Raw genomic sequence first — 23,091 nt, 5'->3', positions numbered from 1 at the left:
TGATTTTCTTTTGTGATAACAATCCTTCTTTGCCATATACCTTGACTTTAGAAATTGGAACAATTCTGATTTATTTTTTAAGTAGAAACAAAATGAAGGGATATGAACATTTTAATCTTATGTCAGTTTACATAACACTAAAATTGTTTAGGACTATAGTTATTTTCCTTTTTTCTTTCCATTTTTTTTTCCTTTTTAAAAAATTTTTTATTTAAGAGATGCGTTTCGCTATGTTGCCCAGGCTCGAGTGCAGTGGCTGTTCTGGCGCGATCCTACTGCTGATCAGCACTGGAGCTTTGACCTGCTCCATTTCTGACCTGGGCCAGTTCACCTCTCCTTAGGCAACCTGGTGGTCCCCCGCTCCCGGGAGGTCACCATATTGATGCTGAACTTAGTGCGGCCACCGGATCGGCATAGCGCACTGCAGCCCAGAACTCCTGGGCTCAAGCCATCCTCCTGCGTCAGCCTCTCAGTAGCTGGGACTACAGGCGCGCGCCACGGCGCCCGGCTATCGTTCTTTTTCAAATTTATTGAGGTGTAATTGATAAAACTGTAAGATTTGCCATATTGTATACTTGAAAATTACGATTTGATATATGTATACATTGTGAAAGGATTAATTAACACATTCATCACACATTTTTATATATAATTGGTGAGAACATTCAAATTATATTCCTCGCAAATTTCAGTTATACAGTATAGCATAATCAATTATAGTTACAATGTTATACATTACAGCCTCAGACCTTATTCATATTACAGCTGATAGTTTGTACCATTTTATCAACTTCTCCCTATTTCCTCCACCCTCCTCCCTGACATCCACTTCTTTACTCTGTTTGAGTTTGACTTTTTTTTTCCTTCAGATTTCACATATAAGTGATACTATGTTGTATTTCTCTTTCTCTGTCTGACTTATTTCACTTAGCATAATGTTCTCAAGGTTCATCCATGTTGTCACAAACAGCAGGATTTCTTTCTTATGGGTTAATGATATTCGTGTGTGTATACATATACATACTACATCTTCTTCATCCATTCAGCCATTGATGGACACAGGTTATGTCTGTATCTTGACATTGTAAATAATGCTGCAATGAACACAGGAGTGCAGATATGTCTTTGATCCATGTATTATTAATTTTTAATGCAAGATTATGAGCATAAACCTCTTGGTCTCCACACTGTCCCATCTTTATTCCTCTTCGTCATTCTTAGGCCAAAAATTGATAATTGCAAGAATATAATCTTAACTTTAGGTCTTGTAGGTGTCTCATATCAAAACCTCTTCGCTTCTAGAGCTGTAGTTAGAGCTTCTAAAATATGCAAGTCCTACACCAGACCCCTTATTTTGGAATCTCTGAGTGTGGGGCCTGAATGTTGGTCATTAAGAAAAACAACAAAAAAACTTTTTGTGTCGCTCTAATGTAGATACAGGTTTCAGAACTACTGCTTTAGAACAGACATTGGCAAAGTATGACGCACAGGCCAAATCTAGTCCACTGCCTGTTTTTCACTGGTACATAGCCACGGTTATTTGGTTATTTATCGAGGTATTGTCTATGTACTAGTAGTGTACTATAACAACCAAGTTGAATAAGTGCAACAGAGACCTGAGTCTCACCAAGCCTAAAGTATTTGCTGTGTGGTCATTTACAGGAAAAGTTTGCCAAACCCTGCTTTAGATTTGAGCTCTGATGATTGTAGCTTTGCCAGTTTCCTAGATTTCATGTTTGTACTTGATGTAATTTATTGGTGAATTAGCTAGAGTTTTGGATATCTTTTTATTCATGCCTAATTGAGTGTGAGCTATTGGAGGGCAGGCACTATGTTTTAATGTCTTTGAATACCTCAACACTTTTAAAGTTAATTTTGCCTAGTTGGGTCTGAGTAAGTTGTTCATTAATTGATGCTAGCAATTGGGTTTAGATTATTGCAGGAGGGTTCCAGGAAGTGCAGCGCGGCGCTTTTGCCTTGCATAGTCTGCTATTTATTTTTTACTCATTCATTTGTATAATTACAATATGTTAAAACAGATATTACAGTATTTTACAATGTTACCGGACCACAATTTTGTAATTATGGCAAGTCTCCTAATTTTTTTCATTTCTTTAATTTTCTTCAATCTTCATGACTCTCTGTCAGTTGTTTTTAAGTTTTAACTCTATGTCAGCTACAAAATAACATACCACATTTTCATCATTATTACTCTTTTGAAATTTTGCCTTCATTCCTGTTTTAGGAAGTTTTGGAATGAGTGGGATACTTACGTCTTGAAAATACATCGGGGTCTGGCAGATGTGGGGTTGATCCAATTTTAATAATAGTATGGCCCTACTTCCAGGCCCTTAATGGGTGAAAATCAGCTTAGCTTTTGTTGTTAGTGTAGTTACAATAATTTTTTAATTGTAGGTTGCTCAGGAGAGAAAACAGACACGAAGGCATTCCGTATGGGCTTCTGTTTTATTTTCTTGGAATGATGTGTTCAACTAGTTTTCAACTATGACTGCATAAATACTGTTCAAGGATTGTGTGTTAGCATTTGTATTCCAAATATAGTTAGTACACGTACATGTGTTACATGTTTATTAAGAAAGTAAGATCACCATCTTAAAAAGATTTTTTTCATTTGAGTTGTTGAATAAAGTGAGTATGTTATTTAGGGTAGGGAAAAAAATAAGGCACTGAGGCAGGTTGCTGACTGCAGTCCAAATGGCTGATCAGAGAGTCTTTATATGCATTGGTAATGTGTTGTGCAATATAAGCTGAAATATATTCCACAAGGGAGGAAAACGGAATAGGTTACATACGCTGTTCCTAAGTGCAATGAATATAAAACTCCATTACTCACTTTAGGCAGGTGCTTTTTATATGAGGCTTTAAAGAAATATAAAACTGCTGGTGAAATGATTGGTTTGTATAGACACCACTTAGCTTCTAGTGCTTTGACCAGATAAGGAGGCCAAAAGTATTCTTGCAAACATTTCTTGAATGATTCAGGATTGAAGGTTAATATTCTCCTGGTGTAATAACCTGTCAGTATAAGCATTGTATAGTATATTAAATTTGTCCCTAAGTTATGAAAAATTATTTTCAGGGACATAGGAATCATTTTTTAATTTTTCTTTAGTAATGATAAATGCCACTTTTGGAATGTAAAATAACTATTTTTAGGACAGCTTTGCAATTATTGATGAACGTCATGAAGAATTTAAAGTATATTAGTTAAAAAAAAAGTATATTAGTCCATAAAGATTTATAGTGGTCCTACCTACATATACAAGTGCCTAGATTTCTCTTCCCTTCAACTCTTAGAATAGCACTTGCTGTAGTTTAATCACTGAACACTCTTCCACAATTGAATTTTCATAAACATAAAAGGGAGATCAAAGAGTAATAAATAGGTATACAAAATTGTTTTAGGTCTTATATATGTGAATCAGTTGTTTTTCTTTTCTTCATTTACTTATTTTTTAAATTAAAGTTTATTGGGGTGACAATTGTTAGTAAAGGTACATAAATTTCTGGTATACAATTCTGTATCACATCCTCTATAAATCACATTGTGTGTTCACCACCCAGAGTCAGTTCTCCTTCCATCACCATATATTTGATCCCCTTTACCCTCATCTACCACCCTCCTTCCCCTTTACCCTCTGGTAACCACTAAATTATTGTCTGTGTCTATGAGTTTTTGTTTTTCATTTGCTTGTCTTGTTCTTTTGTTGTTTTTGGTTTACATACCACATGTGGGGACGGATCCAGGAGTGCAGTTTCCAGGATCTCCGCCTCACGTGGAAAGGTGCTGGCTCAGGTAGTAAATGGCCATCAACTGTGATTGGATGGCCATCAGCTGTGGCTAGTTGGCCATCAGCTGTAACCAGTGAGCCATTGGCCACTAATATAACTGCTGTGGCTACACTAGCAGAAAATGGGGGCTAGCTAGAAGATGGTGGCTGAGCTAGCAAGGGTGGATTGCAGTTAGCAAGTGGGGTTGGTTGTCAGAGAAGTGGACGGCAGGTTGCAGATCATGTGGCTCCTGCTTCCTGTGTCTCCAACCCAGCTGCCAGCGATAATATAGTGGTATGACTCCCCTATCTGTGGATCCATGGGTGTTCCTTTTTGGCCTCACCATATCTTGCGTTCTTATGTGGTGAGCGGGAGCTGAGAACCCGCCTGACACCCTGCACGACACCACATATCAGTGAAATTATATGGTTCTCCACTTTTTCTGTCTGACTTGTTTTGCTTAGCATTATAATTTCAAGATCCATCCATGTTGTCACAAATGTTCCTATATCATCTTTTCTTACCGCCGAATAGTATTCCATGGTGTATATATACCACAACTTCTTTATCCATTCATCTATCGAAGGACATTTTGGTTGTTTCCATGTCTTGGCCACCGTAAACAAAGCTGCAATGAACATTGGAGCACACGTGTCTTTATCTCTAAATGTTTTCAGATTTTTTGGGTAGATACCCAGGAGAGGGATTGCTGGGTCATATGGCAATTCTATTCGTAATTTTTTGAGGAACCTCCACACTGCCTTCCATAACGGCTGCACTAGTCTGCATTGCCACCAACAGTGTATGAGGGTTCCTTTTTCTCCACAGCCTCTCCAACACTTGTTACTATTTGTCTTGTTGATGATAGCCATTCTGACTGGGGTGAGGTGATACCTCATTGTGGTTTTTGTTTGCATTTCTCTGATGATTAGTGATGTTGAGCATTTTTTCATATGTCTGTTTGCCATTTGTATGTCCTTTTTGGAGAAATGTCTCTTCAGGTCCTCTGTCCATTTTTCAATAGGGTTGTTTGTTTTTTTGATGTTGAGTTGCATGAGTTCCTTATATGTTTTTGATATTAGCCCCTTATCGGAGGCGCTGTTTGCAAAAATCTTCTCCCATTCAGTTAGTTGTCTCTTTATTTTGTCGATGGTTTCTTTTGCTGTGCAGAAGTTTTTAAGTTTGACATAGTCCCTTTCATTTATTTTAGCTTTTACTTCTCTTGCCTTTGGAGTCAAATTCATAAAATGCTCTTTGAACCCAAGGTCCATAAGTTTAGTACCTATGTTTTCTTCTATGCAGTTTATTGTGTCAGGTCTTATGCTTAAGTCTTTGATCCATTTTGAATTAATTTTGGTACATGGTGACAGATAGCAGTCCAGTTTCATTCTTTTGCACGTGGCTTTCCAATTCTGCCAGCACCATTTATTGAAGAGGTTGTCTTTTCTCCATTGTATGTTTTTTGCTTCTTTGTCAAAAATTATCTGTCTATATTTATGTGGGTTTATTTCTGGGTTCTCAATTCTATTCCATCGGTCTGTGTGTCTTTTTCTGCCAATACCATGCTGTTTTGATTATTGTAGCCCTGTAGTACAAGCTAAAGTCTGGGCATGTGATACCTCCAGCATTGTTCTTTTTCCTTAGGATTCCTTTGGCTATTCAGGGTCTTTTGTGGTTCCTTAACATAATAAAGGCCATATATGACAAAACCTCAGCTAATCTCATAATTAACGGTGAAAAGCTGAAGCCCTTTGCTCTACATTCAGGAACATGACAGTGCTGTTCCCCTATCGCCTCTGCTTTTTAACATAGTGTTGAAAGTTTTCACCAGCGTAATCAAGCAAGACAAAGAAATAAAAGGCATCCTAATTGGGAATGAAGAAGTTAGATTGTCACTCTTTGCAGATGACATGATGCTATATATAGAAAACCCTAAAGACTCCACCAGAAACTATTAGAAACAATCAATGAATACAGTCAAGTTGCTGGCTACAAAATCAACGTACAAAAGTCCATTGCATTCCTATATACTAACAATGAAATCCTAGAAAAAGAAATATAAAGAAATAATTTCTTTTGCAATTGCAACAAAAAAAATAAAATACCTAGGAATAAACTTAACTAAGGATATGAAAGGCCTATATGCTGAAAACTGTAAGACATTTTTAAAAGAAATTGAAGAAGATGCAAAGAAATGGAAATACATTCTATGCTCATGGAATGGAAGCATCAACATAGTTAAAATGGCCATATTACCGAAAGCAATATACAGATTTAGTGTGATCCCCATTAAAATCCCAATGGCGTTTTTTAAAGAAATAGAACAAAAATCATCAGATTTGTTTTTCTTTTTAAACCTGCCCTAGATTGATTTCTCTCTCTCTCTCTCTCTCTCTCTCTCTCTCTCTCTCTCTGTCTCTCTCTCTCTCTCTCTCTCTCACTCACTCTTTCTCTGTATTACTGAGGTGGAATGCACAAAACTTAATAAGTTTAAAGTATACAAGTCAGTGTTATTTGGTGTATTTCAATGTGATGGAACTGCCTATTTTTTCTGGTTTAAAACCTTTTTATCACTCCATAAAGACAACCCATACCCTTTAAGTAATCATTCCCTAATCCCTCCTCTGCCCCATTCCCTATTAACCTCTAATCTGCTTTCTGTTCCTGTGGGTTTGCCTATTATGGACATACCATATGAAAGGAATCATATAATAGGTGATGTTTTGGATTTGGCTTTTTTTCTCTCAGCATAGTTCTCTGGGGATCTCTCTTAAGTTATTGTGTGTATCAATAGTTTGTTTATTTTTTATTGCTTTTGTTGTTAAGTCAAGAAACTCTTTACCTTGTCCTGGATTCTAAAGATTTTGTCCTGTTTTCTGTTTTTCCTGAATGTTCGTAGTTTTACATTTACTTTTAAGTCCATGATTCATTTTGACTTATTTATAAGATGTTAGACCTAGGTTGAAGTTCATTTTTTTTTTTTTTTTGGCTATGGATGTTCACCTAGTGCAGCATTATTTGTTGAAATGGCGATCTTTCTTTCACTGAATTACATTTGTAGCTTTGTCAACAATTATTTGGCATATTTGAATGTCTATTTCTGGGTTCTCCATTCTGTTCCCTTATCTACTCGTATGTGTCTATTCATCCACTAATACTGTATAGTCTTTACTAAAGTTGTGTAATAAGTCTTGAAATTAGGTAAATTTATTTCTCCAACTTTCTTCATGTTTGGATTTTTTTTTTTTTAGCTATTCTCATTCCTTTGCCTTTCCATAAATAGTTTAGAAAAATATTATTTATATCTACAGCATAAGATTTATTGCGTTGAGTCTTTCAGTCTGTGAACACTGTATGTCTCTTCATTTATGTAGATCTTCATTGATTTCTTTGATCAGCATTTTATAGTTTCAGCATACGAGTCCTCTACATGTTTTGTTAATTTTACTGTTTCATTTTTTCAGTGATTGTAAATGATATTGCATTTAAAATTTTTGTGTACACGTATATTCAAGCTAGTGTATAGAAATACATTGATTTTTCTATTTTTATTTTATGTCATGCAACTTTACTAAACTTACTTATTATTCCTAGAAGTTTTTAAAAAGGTTCCTTAAGCATTACACATGGTTATGGCTACTGTACAGAGGGATAGATTTTTGTTTTGTTTTTTGTTTTCCTTTCCCTTCTGTATATGTCTTATTTGTCTTTCTTGTCTTATTGTACTGGCTAGAACTTCCAGCATTATGTTGAATAAAAGCAGCGAGAGCGGACATACTTGGTTTCGTTCCAGTCTTAGTGTGAAAATATTCAGTCTTGCACCATTAAGTAGCTTTAGGTTTTTTCGTAGATATTCTTTCTCATGTTAAGGAAGTTACTCTCTACTTCTATTTCCCTGAAAGTTTTCTTGTTGTGATTAGGGGTTGAATTTTGTTAAATGCGTTTTCTTGATAGATGTCATCATGCTTTTTGTTCTTGTCTGTAAATATGGGGGATTACATTGATTTTCCAATGTTGAACTAAACATCCATTCTTGGAATAAAACTCATTTTGACACGGTATATTATTTATATTTATACACCCAAACTCATTGCTGAATTTCACTTTCTAATATTTTGTTAAGTATTTTCACATGTATATTGGTGAGGACTATTTGTATGTAGTTTCCATTTTTGTAATGTCTGTTTTGGAATGAGGGTAGCTTCATGAAATGAAATGGAAAGTGTTTCCTTTCTATCTGTGTCCTGGGAAAGATTCTGTAGAAGGGGTATTAATTCTTTTCTAAAGATTTAGTACAATTCTTCATCTGACTCTGGAGATTCACTTTTTGCGAGTATTTTTTAAGTTGACTTATTGATCCATATTATCGAAGTTGTCAAATTCTGTATACAGAATTATTAGTGGTAGTTCTTATTAACCTTTGATGTCTTCAGAGTGAAGTTATATTGTGTATCATTCCTGATAATTGGCAATTGATAGCTTCTCTTAATTTTTCTTTGTTAGTCTTGGTAGAATCTTGTCAATTTTACTGATAGTAAAAAACAATTTAAATAAATTTCATTGATTTTTGCTATCTTTATTATATCCTTCTGATTGTTTTGGGTTTATTTTGTTCTTTTTCTGCACTTTTGAGGTGAGAACTTAGATTATCGACTTGAGATCTTAATTTTTCTAATGTATGCATTTGGTGATATAAAATTCCCTCTCTGAACAGCTTTAGTTGTGTTCTGCAAATTTGCTCTGTTGTGTTTTCATTCATTTCAAGGTGTATTTTTTTTTTTACTTCCCCTGAGTATTCCTCTTTGACTTGTGGAATATTTAGATCTGTTTAATTTCCAAGTATTTTAAGATTTTCCAGTGATCTTTTTCTTACTGATTTCTAATTTGAATCTATTGTGGTTAGAGAACAAACTCTATTGATTTCAATTCTTCTAAATTTGTTGAGGTTTACTTATGGACCAGAATAATATGGTCCATCTTGTTATATGTTCTGTATGCCCTTGAAAAGAATGTGTATTCTGTTGTTGTTCTACAGTATTACTGAAAAACCCAGGTTCAGCCGCTTGTCTCATGAAAGCCAAAGTCTGAGAGAAAAGGGTTGGTGGAAAGAAAGATTTATTCAAAATGCCAGCATTCTGGGAAGATGGTGGACTCCTGTCTCAAACGCCATCTTCCCCATTCCTAGATCAGCCAGAAGGTTTTATGGTCACATAAGAAGCAGAAAAACAAAGGAAAGGGGGAGTTAGGTGATTCCTGGGTGCTGATGTTTGGAAAAGTGCATCGTAGGGTCTGGTTTGTCCTGAGATAATGTTATGTTGGATCCTGTTGTAGGGGCGATTCATGCATCATTTGGTGGAAAATTGCAAGGAAGTTGCAGCCTGATTATCAGTGTCTAGAAGTCTAAGGGCTGAAACAGTTTCTTTTAAGTCCATGTTTTGGTAATTAACCAAATTAATAAGGTATGTATGTAGCCATGGGAAAACAGAGCAGTTGAATGAGGGAGGAGGGGAAGAAAACAAAGAATCGAAGACAAAAATAAACTAGACTGTTAAATATTGTAAAATATACAATATTTACATCCTTATAATTTCAAAAAGCACCTATTGGTTGATAGTGTTTTTGACATCTTCTATATCTTTGCTGATATTTTGTCTATTTCTTCTGCCAATAATTGAGAGAGGTGTTGAAGTCTCCAGCTAGAATTTTGGATTTATGTCTCTTCTTAGCAGCTATGAGTTATAGTTTTTGTAGCTATGTTGTTAGGGTCATGCACAGTTAGAATTGCTATGACTTTTGGAGTTAATATAGCCATGCCTGCTTTTTCTTTTTTCAAATTCAGATTAAATTCACATAAGACAACATTTACCAATGAGCCATTTTAAAGAGTATAGTTTAGAAATTTTTATTATATTCATTGTGCAACCATCACCACTGTCTAGTTTTAGAACATTTTGTTACCCCAAAAGAAACTCCATATCCATTTGGTAGTCACTCTCCAATTCCACTTACCCTCAGACCCTGGCAACCACTAATCTCCATACTTTATATCTCTAGGGATTTACCTATTCTCAATATTTTCTGTAAGTGGAATCATGCAATATGTGATCTTTTCTATCTGACTTATTTCAGTTAGAATGATATTTTCAAGGGTCATCCATGTTGTAGCATATATCAATATTTGGTTTCTTTTTATGGATAAATAAGGTAATATTAGTATACTATCCTTTTGTTTATCCATTCAACAGTTGGTGAACATTTGACTTTCCACTTTTTGACTATTAAGAACAATGCTGTTATGAACATTCTTGTACAAGCTTTTGTGTGGACATATGTTTTCAGTTCTCTTGTGTATTTATCTAGGAGTGGGATTGCTGGGTCATATATCTCTCTGTTTAACTTTTTAAGGAATTGCTACATTATTTTCTATATGAGCCACACCATTTTAAATTCCCACCAGCAATGTATGCGAGTTCCAATTTCTCCATATCCTTGACATTACTTACGTTTTCTCTTATTTTTAATAGCTATTCTAGTGAAGTGACACCTTACTATTTCATGTTCTGCTTTCTTTCGATTAATGTTTGTATGATCTACCTTTTTTATACTTTTACTATCAACTTGCGTACATCATATGCTTGAAGTGAGTTTCTTGTAGACAGAATATAGTTGGGTCATCTTTTTAATTCAGTCTGCCGATCTTGTTTTTAATTGCTAGATTTAGATCACTTAGGTTTAATCTATTAGTAGGTTAGGCCTTAAGTCTGCTGTTTTAGCTTTTGCTTTCTGTTTCATCTTCTGTTTTCTTTTTCTGCCTCATTGTTGGTTACTTGAGCATTATTTAGAATTCCAGTTTGATTTATGTGTAATATTTTGAGTGCATCTTGTGAAAATGTTTAGTGATTGTTTTAGGTTTACATTTTATAAATCTACCTATTAAAGTCTACTGGTATCATCCTTTTTTCAGTTCAAGTGATTTGCAGAAACCTACCTACCTTTATGTTTCTTTACCCACCCCTGTTTGTTTGTTTATTCATTTATTTTTTATTAGTTTTAGGTGTACAAAACAATGTAATAGTCAGACATTTACACTCCTCACAAAGTGATAATCCTCCTTCCCCAATCTACTACCCTTCTGACACCATATATAGCTGTTAAAATTCCATTGACTCTATTCCCTATGCTGTACTCCACATCCTGTCTCTCTCTCTCTTTCTCTCTCTCTCTCTCTCCCCCCCACCCCCCTCTAATATATATATATATATAATTATAGTTCACGTTCAGTATTGTTCAGCTTCAGCTTCAGGTGTACAGCGCCGGGGTCAAGCATCTATACTGTCCATGAAGTGGTTTCCCTAATAAGACAAGTGCCTGTCTGACACCTTACAAAATCTTTACAATGTTATTGATTATATTCCCCAAACTTTCTTTTGTATCCCTGTGGCAATATTGTGACTACTAATTTGTGCTTACCTGCCCCTGTTTATAATTGTCTTAAATATTTCATTTAAGTGTATTGAGAACCACATCAGATATTATTTTTGCTTCAACATGAAAGATAGTTTAGAAAACTCAAGAATTTATCCTACTTTCGCTTATTTTCTTTTTTCCCCTAGTATTTCCAAATTCCTTATTTTATTCTTTTTGTTTAGAGAACTTACTTCAGCTGTTCTTTTAGGGTGGGTCTGCTACCTAAAAGTTCATTTCTTTTGGACTAAAAGTTCCAAACCTAAAAGTTCCACTAAGTTAAATACTTAACAAAACATTACAAATTTTCTTAGTATTCCTTCATCTGAGAATGTCTGGTTTTTCTCTTCAATCCTGAAGGATATTGTCAGCAGTTGAAAAGTGTTGTGCCACTTCCTATTGCACTTTATGGTTTCCAATGAAATATCTGCTGTCATTCGAATTGTTTTTCTTCTATGGGTAAGGTGTCATTTCTCTTTTGCTTTTTTGAAGATTTTTCCCCTCAGTCTTTAGTTTTCAGAAGTTTATCTATAATGTGTTTTGATTTCTTTGAGTACTCTGTTTGGGGTTAGCTCAATTTCTTATTCTTCAGGTTTCTGTCTTTTGCCAAATTTGGGAAGTTTTTAGCCATTATTTTCTTCACGTACTTTTTCAGCTCTACCTTTCCTTTTGGAGTCTGATGACATGAATGTTAGATCTTTTGTTTTGGTCCCACAGGTCCCTGAGATTCTGTTCTTTTTTTTTTTTCTTTCCTATTTTCTCTGTTGTTCAGATTGGGTAATTTCTGTTGTTTCATTTCCCACTCAAGAGATTCTTTAATTTGTTTTTTCCATTCTGGTATTGAACCCACCCACTGAGGTTCTTTTTTCTGTTAAAATTCTATAATTTACTTTTGGTTCCTTTTTATGTCATCTCCATTGTCTTCCTCCTCTTCTCCTCTTCTCTTACTATAACTTCCTATTTCTTTACTAAGTCTATTTTCAAGCATGCTTATAATTGCTTTTAGAGTCATTTTTATGATGACTGTTTAAAAGTCTGTCATGTAGTTCTAACATATCTGCCATCTCAGTGTCATCTATTAATTGTCTTTCATTCATTTTGGGTTGTTGGTTTTGGTATGACAAGTGATTTTTAATTGAAACCTGGATATTTTGGATATTATTTTCAGACTGGATCTTATTTAAACTTTCAGTTTTATCTGACTTCATCTGATAATGCTCCAACAGTGGAAGGGGAGATGAGCCCTTGTTACTGCCAGGTGGGTGCAGAAGTCCAGGTTTTCCACTTGGCTTCAATTGCTATCCAAAGCCTGGGTGTGGACCTGTCATTTCTGGCTCAGGATGGGAATTCTGGCTGTTTAGATCTCCATTGATACCTCCCTGGCTTGGAGTTGTTGGACTGTGTCATTAGAGCTCCATCTGAGGTCTCCGCTAACACCATGGTGGTGGTTGTGTGACTTATTGTTGCTGAGGGTTGGTAGAAAGTTCTGACTCTTCACTAGGCCTCCTTTGATACCACCCCAGCTAGAAGTTTGAGGTATGCTTCCTTATTACCAGGTTGGATTGGAAGTCCAGTTTCCCTATTCAACCTTTTTGTATACTGCCTAAGTGGGGGTTTTGGGAGTTCATTGTTAGAGCATGTTGAAGATGGAAGTCTGGGCTTCTCATTGACCTTTGTTGATGTTGTTCCGGGTGAGACCACAAGTTTTTCTGTGGTTTTTGGCTAGAGTAGAACAGTTATTGTCTAAAAATTTTCTCTCTTGCTGGAATGCCCCCTTCAGGTGCTTTGGCTAGGGAGAACTGGCTTTGTTAGTACTTTTTATGTCTGTACCTGTTGGCTTTTCTGGGTTGCTGGCTTCTTCAGCTTTAAGTCTGGGATATATTAGGCAAAAATGAAACCTGTGCCTTTCTTTGAGTCCTGTGGTCCCTAACCTTTATAGCTTTCAGAGTCTTCTTATTTTTGTTTTATATATAATGTTGGGTTTTTAGCTGTACTTAGCATGAGAAATAAAGGAAAGTCTTCTCTGCCCTACTGGAAGTAGAACTAGTTTATTTCTATAATGAGTAAGAAAAAGTATCTTTTAAGAACTTTTGTTAATATATGGTGATGGAAGGAGAACTGACTCTGGGTGGTGAACCCACAATGCGATATATATAGATGATGTAATACAGAATTGTACACCTGAAACCTATGTAACTTTGCTAACACTTGTTACCCACATAAACTTTAATAAAAAAAATTGTTTCTATTTGATTAGAATGAGGATGAATGTGACCTTGAGTAGTCTTCTGTTTGTTGATGCTAATCATAAATGCATATATATATACATATACATGTATATATATCACATACATACATAATATTTACATACATACATAGCTTAATCATACCTAAACTACGCCACATGTTGTCTTACTCTGAATCTGAATCTACTACCAGTAGCAACATTTGTTCTTTAGGGATGTGGCCTGCCCTGATCCATGAATAATTTAGAGCTCAGTTTATGTATAGATTGCATTATCATTTTTATTCTTCCTCTTCTGGTGCATATCTTTTAAATATATTTCTTAGAGTCCTGATATATTCCTTCATTTTATTTTTTTTGAATTACTTATTGGAAAGGCTTAATATTATTTGTAAATTTATATATTGTACTCTTTCATATCACTTATAAGTTTGTCTATATATACCCATATTAATAGGGTTCTTTTCTGTTTCCTCCTGATTCTACCTATAGTGATTACAGAGCATTATTTATTTTTATTTTTAAATGTGAAACCTTGTTATATGATGGTATTTAAGTCTCCAAACTTAGTGAGTCAATTTTTAGATTATATATGAACTTTTACAAAATTTCATTTCTCTACATTAATGAAAATTTCTGTGTATTATAATTTTTAATATTTTTCCATGCATAGTTTTCATATAGTTGTAACCATATTGTATATAGTATTTTATATTCCATTGTTTGATTTAACATGTGTTAATAAATATATTTTGTATACTTTTACATAAACATCAAATAACATAGGTTTTTAAAACTTTATTGGGGTGACATGGTTAATGAAATTACATAGGTTTCAAGTGTACATTCTATAATACTCATCTATATATCACATTGTGTGTTCACCACCCAGAGTCAATTCTCCTTCCATCACCATATATTTGATCCCTTTCCCCCCCTTTTAGCAACCCCCTCCCTCAATGAGATATTTCGTAATGCACCTAGCCATTCTCCTCTTCAATAACATTAAAAGTGTTTTCTGATTTTTTTGCTGATGTAATTTATACTGCTATAAGCATTTTTTCCCTTCTTTTTAGTTATTTCTTTGAGATAAATTTCTAGGACTGAATAACTTGGTGAAGAATAATAAACTTTAAAAAATAACGTATAATATGTTTTGCTTTCCCAAATCATTCCATGAATATGTAACACAACTGGTAATGAAGAGTAATGACTGTTTTAATAAAGCCTCAACAACATATAATATTGTAGATTGTACTCACAAATGATGCTTCGCTTTTCCTGTAATTCACTTTCTTTTAGTTACAGCAAAATCGATCTTTTGGCATATATCTTTTTATTACTTGTATTTCCTCTTATGTGAATTTGCTTTTGTATTCTTTACCATTTACTGATTCATGGGTTCATTTATTCATCCAACAAATATCTTTATGAAAATGAGACTTGGTAGTACATTGCCCTTGAGAGAATGGTGTCCACACTGGCCATCTGTTTGCTCTCCTGGTTGTGACATTGTGTCTAGGCAAAGACAGTAGATGAATATGAATCCTTCTTCCCAGTTCCTTCTTTTGGATAACTCCTTAGTCATAGCTCAAGTGGTATTTTCTTCAGGCTCCCCAGACTAGTTCAGACCTTCCCTTCCTTATCTTTTCATTGCACTCCATACTTCTCGTTTTTGATGTTTTTCACACTATCATGTGGTTATATATTTGTGTAGTTATTAGTTTAATACCCAGTAGTACTTCATTCACTAGATTGTGAACTTCATGAGAGAAGAGCCTGAATTGGTTTTTTAGTGCCATAACCCCAGACTGAGCTTGGTGTATGGTAGCATATAGTAAAAACTTAATGAATAAGTGAGTGAATGAATGAGACATGTGAGTCAGAGTTAGTGTGTACGTGAGGGACCAACAGTAGATGATCATGCTTAGGTGCAGACAAAAGCTTGCATCCTTAAGCCAGCATGATTGCCTTCCACAGTGAGAAGAAACAAACAGTTCAGGTAGATGCAGCAGGCCTTCGATTTTGCCAGGATCAGAGATCAGTGATTGAAGTACCAAGACTGAATCTTGGTTGCATGCCCACAGACTTCTCACGGTAAAAGAATAGCTTGTTGGAGTCAAGGTTTCATAGTGGTCAGATAAGTAGCTTGTCAGTTTTACTTTGTGGTCAGATTAAGAGTATGGTATAACGGAATGTGAATTAAACTAAGGAAAGAAGAATGATCTTGTTCTGTGTAGAGTGCATGTTGGATTTATTTTTATTTTGGTGTGCCCTTTACCTTCCCCTCCTGTCTGTCTGTCTGTCTGTCTGTCTGTCTGTCTGTCTCTCTCTCTCTCTCTCTCTCTCTCTCACACACACACACACACAATTTTCCTTAATTTAAAAGATAGTTTTCCCCTTTACTTTGACCTCTTTTATTTTGTCAGTTATTTAGCATCCTTCTCCGCGTTTAAAAAAAAATAAAAAAAACTTTGTCACAATTTCCTTCTTGTGTTTACTATAAGGTGTTTTAAAATAGACTCTAGGCTTGCTGTGTGGTATTTTTAAATGCTCTCATTTCATTTTGTCCTGATGTCTACATAGTTGTTTCATTTTTTTCCCCCTTTAATTTAGTGACTAAGAGTGATGGCTTCCTCTCCCCATTCCCCCCTTTAGCTGTCAGAATATGGAGTTTAATATAATTTGACTTTTGCATAGTAGCCCTTCTTTGGCTATTTCACCTGTGGTTATTACTGAAAATTTAGTTTAATATGTTTCTTTCCTATATGTGTTTTGAAATTGCCTAATCTAAGAATCAGGCATTTCTTTTTTCCTAAGCATTTTGTTTTCATGTTTTATTCTAAGTGTTATTTTTTAAAGTTCATGTATGGGTATTATACTAAATTATAATCACTAGTAATTGGATGTTATTTTTATTTCAACCAAAAAATTTTATTTATAAGAAAAAACAAACCTATAATATTGTACCACTTTGTTATTTGTATCACAAAGAAAATTATCGTTCTTCACCTGGTATTACATCTCTAGAGGCTAGGGGAAGATATAAAAGGTTTCAAAAGTTATCCTTGCAGTAACAGTTTGTAAACAGATTTATAGTTCTTTAAAATTTTCTTCATCTTTCACTAAAGTCATTAACTGACTTTACCTAGTCCATATTATTTTCTACCATGTGTACAAAAATGTAATAACTGCTTCATTTAATTGGTGTAAGTTTTCTTTGCTTTTAAAAACAATACTGATGGTATATGGCAGTGTTGTGTCCTCTTGTAGGCTGTGTCCTCTCCTCCCACTGCAGCTGAACATTGGCTTTTAGATCTAAAAGGTACCTTGGTCATAATCAAATCCCAAAACACTCTTTTCAGATGAAGAAAGTGAGCCACAGAGGTTTCAAATCCAAGATTACATAGCTATTTGATAGCAGAGTTCATACTAGAATAAAGGCGATTAGTGTATCTTTCAGTAAATTCCCTCATTACTCATTAATGTGTGTAAACTGACTTCCTCAGTCCAAGCTTGTATTGTTTGTAGTAATAGTAACAATAATGAGAATATACTAGCTAACATTTATTGAACTCTTACATAAATGCTTTTTTAACCACTGAAATGATAAATGGAAATTTATCATTTCAGTGCTAATGATTACTTTGTAAGCTAGCCAGTGATTTATATCCGCTTTCAGGGAAACTGAAACAATGTAATTAAGTACATTTTGGGGTTCATAATGTTTTTAATATCTCTGCATACCATACAGTATTTAACCTAAAAAAATACTTGTTGCTTCCTCATCTATCATGGATGAAATCGTAGGGAGGAAATAATTCACTTATAAGCTACATTTATTATAGTTAAGAAACATACAGCATAGCATGACATGACTTTTTTAATTGTCAAAGTATTATGAATGTTTATTGTATTTAACAATCAGCTTTGTTCTAAATATAAGGATTATAGCAATAGCTGTAGCACACAAAATAATGAATACATTTTGGGTCAGTGTCTTCTAACTACTATTTGCAACCATGTCCTGGATGGCCAGAACTAATTATGGGATTGAGAAAAAAAATTATGTTTCCCAGACATTCTCTCACCTGAATTGACACCTGGAAGAATAAAATATAACACACTGCAGGAGATGGCTGGAAGAATTTGACAAAAGAGTTGTTAAATCCTGTGCACTATGATTCAGACCATGGTTTCTCAACTTCAGCTCTGAACATTTTGGGCCAGATAATTCTTTTATGCCTGACAGTGTGATATACTGGTTAACCTGAAAACCTTTCCTCTACAGACATTCATGCTGAATAATATATAACCTATATAATTCTAAGTGAATTGCTGAATCTGCAAGAAAGGAAAAAAAAAGCCTAAATCAAGGAGGAAACTAAAAACCAGAGTGGTAAGCAGGCACTCAAACTTTGCTCACTTATCAATGAGCTTGCCTTTTAAACACCAAAAGGGGTGGGGACAAGAAGGGAGGAATTAAAAGTGATGTTCCATCTCCCTCAACTCATAACCTTTTAAGGACTAGTGGAAAGGTTTCAAAAATCTGCCCCATTCTTGATTCAACAAAGAAGCTTCTTTGTTTTGGGCTTGATGGGAAAGAGGGACAGTGCTTTCTGTGAGAATTTGTAATTATAGTCCTGTTATCACTCAGATTTAAATATCCTTCATGGTTTAGGAGCCATCAAGCCAGTAAGTCAACTTAATATGTGATCCTAGGTGGACTGGTTACATCTCTGGGTATGTCGTAGTAAACACAGATATTTGTTGTGACATACATACCTTCAACTCTGGCAATGTATTTGCAAAAGAAAGCCTTGTGAAATGTCAACTCAGAATCCAAAATTACCAAGAACTTGAAATAATCCACCAAGAGCAGGAATTAATATTGATTTCTAATGGCTGATGTAGAATCCTAGGATTTCAGATTAATGTAATTATCAGAAACAGTATAAAATGACATTTAAAATTATTAAAGAAGAAAAAGATAGAGTTGAAACTATGAGAGAGTTCCCAATATTGTCAATAAAGACTAGATAATTTAGAAAAGAAAAATATAATCTTTGTAGGTCAGAAGTCATCGAATGGGTTAAATAGCAGGTTAGGCACAGCCGAAGACACTATTAGTTAACTCGAAGATGGATATAAAGAAATTACCCAGAATGCAGCATTGAAAATAGAGATGAAAGTGTAAAATATAGGTCAATAGATCTGGACACTAGAATGAGACAATTCTATATATGTCTAATAAGACTCTCAGAAAGAGAAACTATGAGAGAGGCAATATTTAGAGATTATTTTTTATAAACCACAAAATTGATGCAAGATGTGAATCTTCAGATTTAAGAATTATAAATCCTGAACAGGAAAGATAAACGTAAACCTCTAAGCAGATACATTATGGTGAAACTTCAGTGTGCTAGAGATGAACATAAACCTTTAAGAGCATTGCAAGAGAAAATAAATTAATGACATGATTTACTAACATTAATGTTAGTTTTTCAGTTTCCCATACTTGGTAATGAAGATGTCAAGGATAAAGAAAATTATTTGATCTTGAACATTTATTATATTTGAGGCAGTGTGCTAAGCTGTCTGGAATTCTCTTCTTTTAAGTCTATACAATCTAGTGATCCCGCCCTTTCCAGCCAAAATCAGTTACTGAATCTTGTTAGACTGCATCTGTAAGTTGTAAGTTCTTCAGTAATCTAACCAGGCTCCCTCACTTCCAAATGAAAAGATTTATTTTTCTAGTGCCTTATTCTAGTGCAGAAATGTCCAAATCCCCACACTTGTAAGCATAACATAGTAATCAAAGTTAAGTAAGTAAGCTTGAAGAGGAGCATGTTAATTCTTTCTTTTTTTTTTTTAAGGAGGGCGCAGCTCACAGTGCCCCATGCAGGGATCCAACTGGCAACCTTGGTGTTATTAGCACCAGGCTCTAACCTTCTGAGCTAACCGGCCACCCCCAGCAGGTTAATTCTTAATAATACAAAATAGCAATATACATGGTTAGTGTGAGAAAGGCATGTATGAGTGAAACTGTAATTCATAGAATTTCAGTTAGAAGCAAATTTTATTTTGTTAATCTTTATATTAAGAATTGTATCATAAACTAGGTGGCAGAATGTATTGCTTTAAACTCAGGCATCTCTTTATCATCCTGTCAGTATGAAGCTGAGTCTACTTGTTTATTTGCCATTGTTGATGTTAAAAAAAGTTAAAAATCAGAGAAGCAGATCTGTAATACAAAGTGGTCAGTAAATGTTTGTTGACTCTCTTTTTGCTAATATGGGCAGGGATCTCTGAGATGCAAGTGAGGTGGAACAATGAAAAGTAAGACTTTGTTTTTGCTCCTTGTGAATATTTAAAGTTCAAGTCTGTCATCTAAATATCACTTTGAGATTACTTTTTTTTTTTTTTTTAAGATTTTATTAGGGAAGGGGAACAGGACTTTATTGGGGAACAGTGTGTACTTCTAGGACTTTTTTCCAAGTCAAGTTGTTGTCCTTTCGATCTTAGTTGTGGAGGGTGCTGTTCAGCTTCAAGTTGTTGTCCTTTCAGTCTTAGTTGTGGAGGGCGCAGCTCAGCTCCAGGTCCAGTTGCCTGTTGTCATTTGCAGGGGGCGCAGCCCACCATCCCTTGTGGGAGTCGAACTGGCAACCTTGTGGTTGAGAGGACGCACTCCAACCAACCGAGCCATCTGGGAGCTCAGTGGCAGCTCAGCTCAAGGTGCCGTCTTCAATTTTAGTTGCAGGGGGCGGAGCCCACCATCCCTTGTGGGACTCGAGGAATTGAACCAGCAACCTTGTGGTTGAGAGCCCACTGGCCCATGTGGGAATCGAACCGGCAGCCTTCGGAGTTAGGAGCATGGAGCTCTAACCGCCTGAGCCACCGGGCTGGCCCTGAGATTACTTTATATTTCACACTATTTAATTAGTTATAGTTCAGTGGTTATATTTTATATTCTGTTGAAAATACTAAGTTATATTTTTACCCAAATATTTTGGCTTAATTTAATCCTAGAATGTCACTTCATTTGATTTTCCATGTTAAAAACAACAAAATCATTATAAACAACAATAACAAAACAACCACTACCATTTAAAGTTTGCTGTCTCCTCCTATCTGCTTGTGTTATCAGTGGGAGCCATTTGCAATTTTTGTCACCCACTGAGTCTTGGAACTAACCAGCTTTTTTGTTGTACTTCTTTCGTTGTTCTTGCCTACCCAGCCACTTTTGTTCACTCTTCCACTTTCTTCTTTATGTGATAAATCTTCCTCTCCCTTTTTTCTTCCCCTGAAATGATTACTATAATACCAACCATTTGGAATTACTTTGCTGTTGTTATTTTGTGTAATGTTCCTTAATAACTCTGCTAAGATGGCTGCCTCTTCAATGCAAAGTTTAAAAGAATTTACCTCTTCCCTCTTTCAGAATTCACTATCCTGTGATGTTATTGTTTGTGTATGTAGCCTGAGTCCTGGTTGCTTGAGTATCCTGAATGCTCTTTTGTTTTATTTTATTAGATAATAGTTTTGCAAGGCTTGTAACAAAATGGGCAGTCCTCTTGGCCCCTATCGTCTTCACTGCTTTTTTTTATAGACAATCATTTTTAGCTTATTCTTAGGTATTTACCTCTAAATTTCTAAATAAAATATTGTCATTTGTTTATCTTCCATATTTAGATATTGCTATATCTACATACTTTCTACTACCACAAATTTAGTGCCTTAAAACAACATAAATTTATTTTCTTATAGTTCTGTAGTTTAGAAGTCTGAAATTAGTGTCATATTAAAATCAGGATATCGGTATGGCTGTGTTCCTTTTTGAAGCCTGTTGAAGAGAGTCCGTTTTCTGACCTTTTCCACCTATTAGGCCACCTGCATTCCTTGGCCTGTGGCCCTCATCCACCATCTTCAAAGCCAGCAACACAGCATTTCTATGACTGTGTGTCTGTCATCATGTGTCTTTCTCTGACTCTCCTCTTCTTCCTTCTTTCATTTTTAAGGTCCCTGGTGATTACATTGGATCCAACAATAAGAATAAACTCCCTATTTCAAATCAGCTGATTAGCAGCCTTCATTCCATCTGTAACCTTAATTCTCCTTTGCCATGTAAAGTAGCATGTTCACAGGTCCTTCAATTAAGATATGGATATCTTTGGGGAGAAGGGACATTACTTTGTCTACCAAATAGGATTTGGCTTTTAGGGCCAACACTCATTTGTCTCTATCTCTGCTCTTCCTCATGAATTATCTAATATAATTATATACAATTTTTACTTAAATTTATATTCATTATTAATGTAATATGGCTGTGTATATATGAATTATGCTTCCATTTAATATTTTTTCTTATGCAACTTTCATTCTTAGCGTTAATAATTGCTTTTTTTGTTCCATTAGTGTTCAGTCTTCTTACTGTTAATTCCCCCAAACTCTTGACAGAAGCATAAGTCTTCTCTTAACATGTTCCGATACAAGAGATAGATTTAATTTTTGTAATCATTATTATTTTGGTACTCTTTCCTCCTGTTCCACTTTTATTTGCTTCTAATCCTTCTATAGAGCTGTCTTAAAGTTTCCTTTTATCATTGTCCTAGTAATTCCCTTTTCTCTTACGTTGGACCCTCTGTTTCTTGAATCACATATGTTATTCTTTCCTGATTTACTCTCTCTGTTTGGTGGATCATAATTCCCTAGTTATCTTTCCAGCAGAATAAATAAACTTTTTTCAGATCTGTCATTTCTGAATGAATCTTTATTCTAACTTTATGTTTGATTAATAGTTTGATTTGTAGGTTGGGAATCATTTTCCTACGTAATTTAAAAAGCACTGCTGTATTGTCTTCTTGTTTCTAGTATTACTATTGGGATGTTTGATTCCATTCTAATTGTATGTTGTATGTTTGCATGTTACCTATTTCTGCTTTTATGCATTTGTTTGTTTTTTATCTCAAACGCTTTTAGGAGCTTCTTTTTAGCCCTGATGTTCAGGTGGCAGGCTTTTATGTGTATGGTTTTTTGTTTGTTTGTTTTTTCATTTGTTGTGCTAGGTATATGGTATACCCTTTTAATTTGAAACTCTTATTCTTCAGTTTGGGGAAATCTTGAATTATTTCTTTGATTATTTTTTCCATTTTGTTTTAATAGTTATTTCTAGAACTTTTGGTTTTAAGATATTTGATTGTTTATGGTGATCCTTTCTTTTTATTGTCATTTCTTTCCCATTTTGAGTCTTTTGAGATTTTTTCTTTTAATTTATGGTAGATTTACTCGTTTATTTTCCAATCTTTTTGTTACTTTAAGGAGAATTAACATTATGTTTTTAATTTCTAAGAGCTGTTATTTGTTCTTTGAAAATTTAACTAAGCATCCTGTTCTTGATGTAGTATCTTCTGTACTTTTTTTGGAAATAGTTATTATTATTACTATTATTATTATTATTATTATTATTATTAAGTTTTCTGTTCCTCAAATTGTCTATTTACCCCAATGTCCTTTACTCTGTGTGTGTTTTTAATCTCTACCTTTCATGTTAGTGATTTCTACCTAATAACTGATGATTCTTTATATTATAG

The 23,091-nt window shown here is 34.7% G+C and overlaps 1 protein-coding gene and 1 non-coding gene across 9 annotated transcripts in view; one reads left to right on the top strand and one right to left on the bottom strand.

Annotated features, from left to right (window-relative positions):
* VPS13B (vacuolar protein sorting 13 homolog B) overlaps nt 1–23,091 on the top strand; it is a 735,829-nt gene that overhangs the window by 184,520 nt on the left and 528,218 nt on the right. The window lies entirely within an intron of this gene.
* LOC148757851 (signal recognition particle RNA) lies at nt 216–509 on the bottom strand. Its single transcript, XR_016021648.1, has one exon.

This window comes from Rhinolophus sinicus, chromosome 6 (genome assembly GCF_057876585.1).
Source record: "Rhinolophus sinicus isolate RSI-liver-muscle chromosome 6, RSI-T2T, whole genome shotgun sequence".
NCBI classification, from domain to species: domain Eukaryota; kingdom Metazoa; phylum Chordata; class Mammalia; order Chiroptera; family Rhinolophidae; genus Rhinolophus; species Rhinolophus sinicus.
Note: the sequence above shows the minus strand (reverse complement) of the source record. Positions and strands in the feature narration are given on the sequence as shown.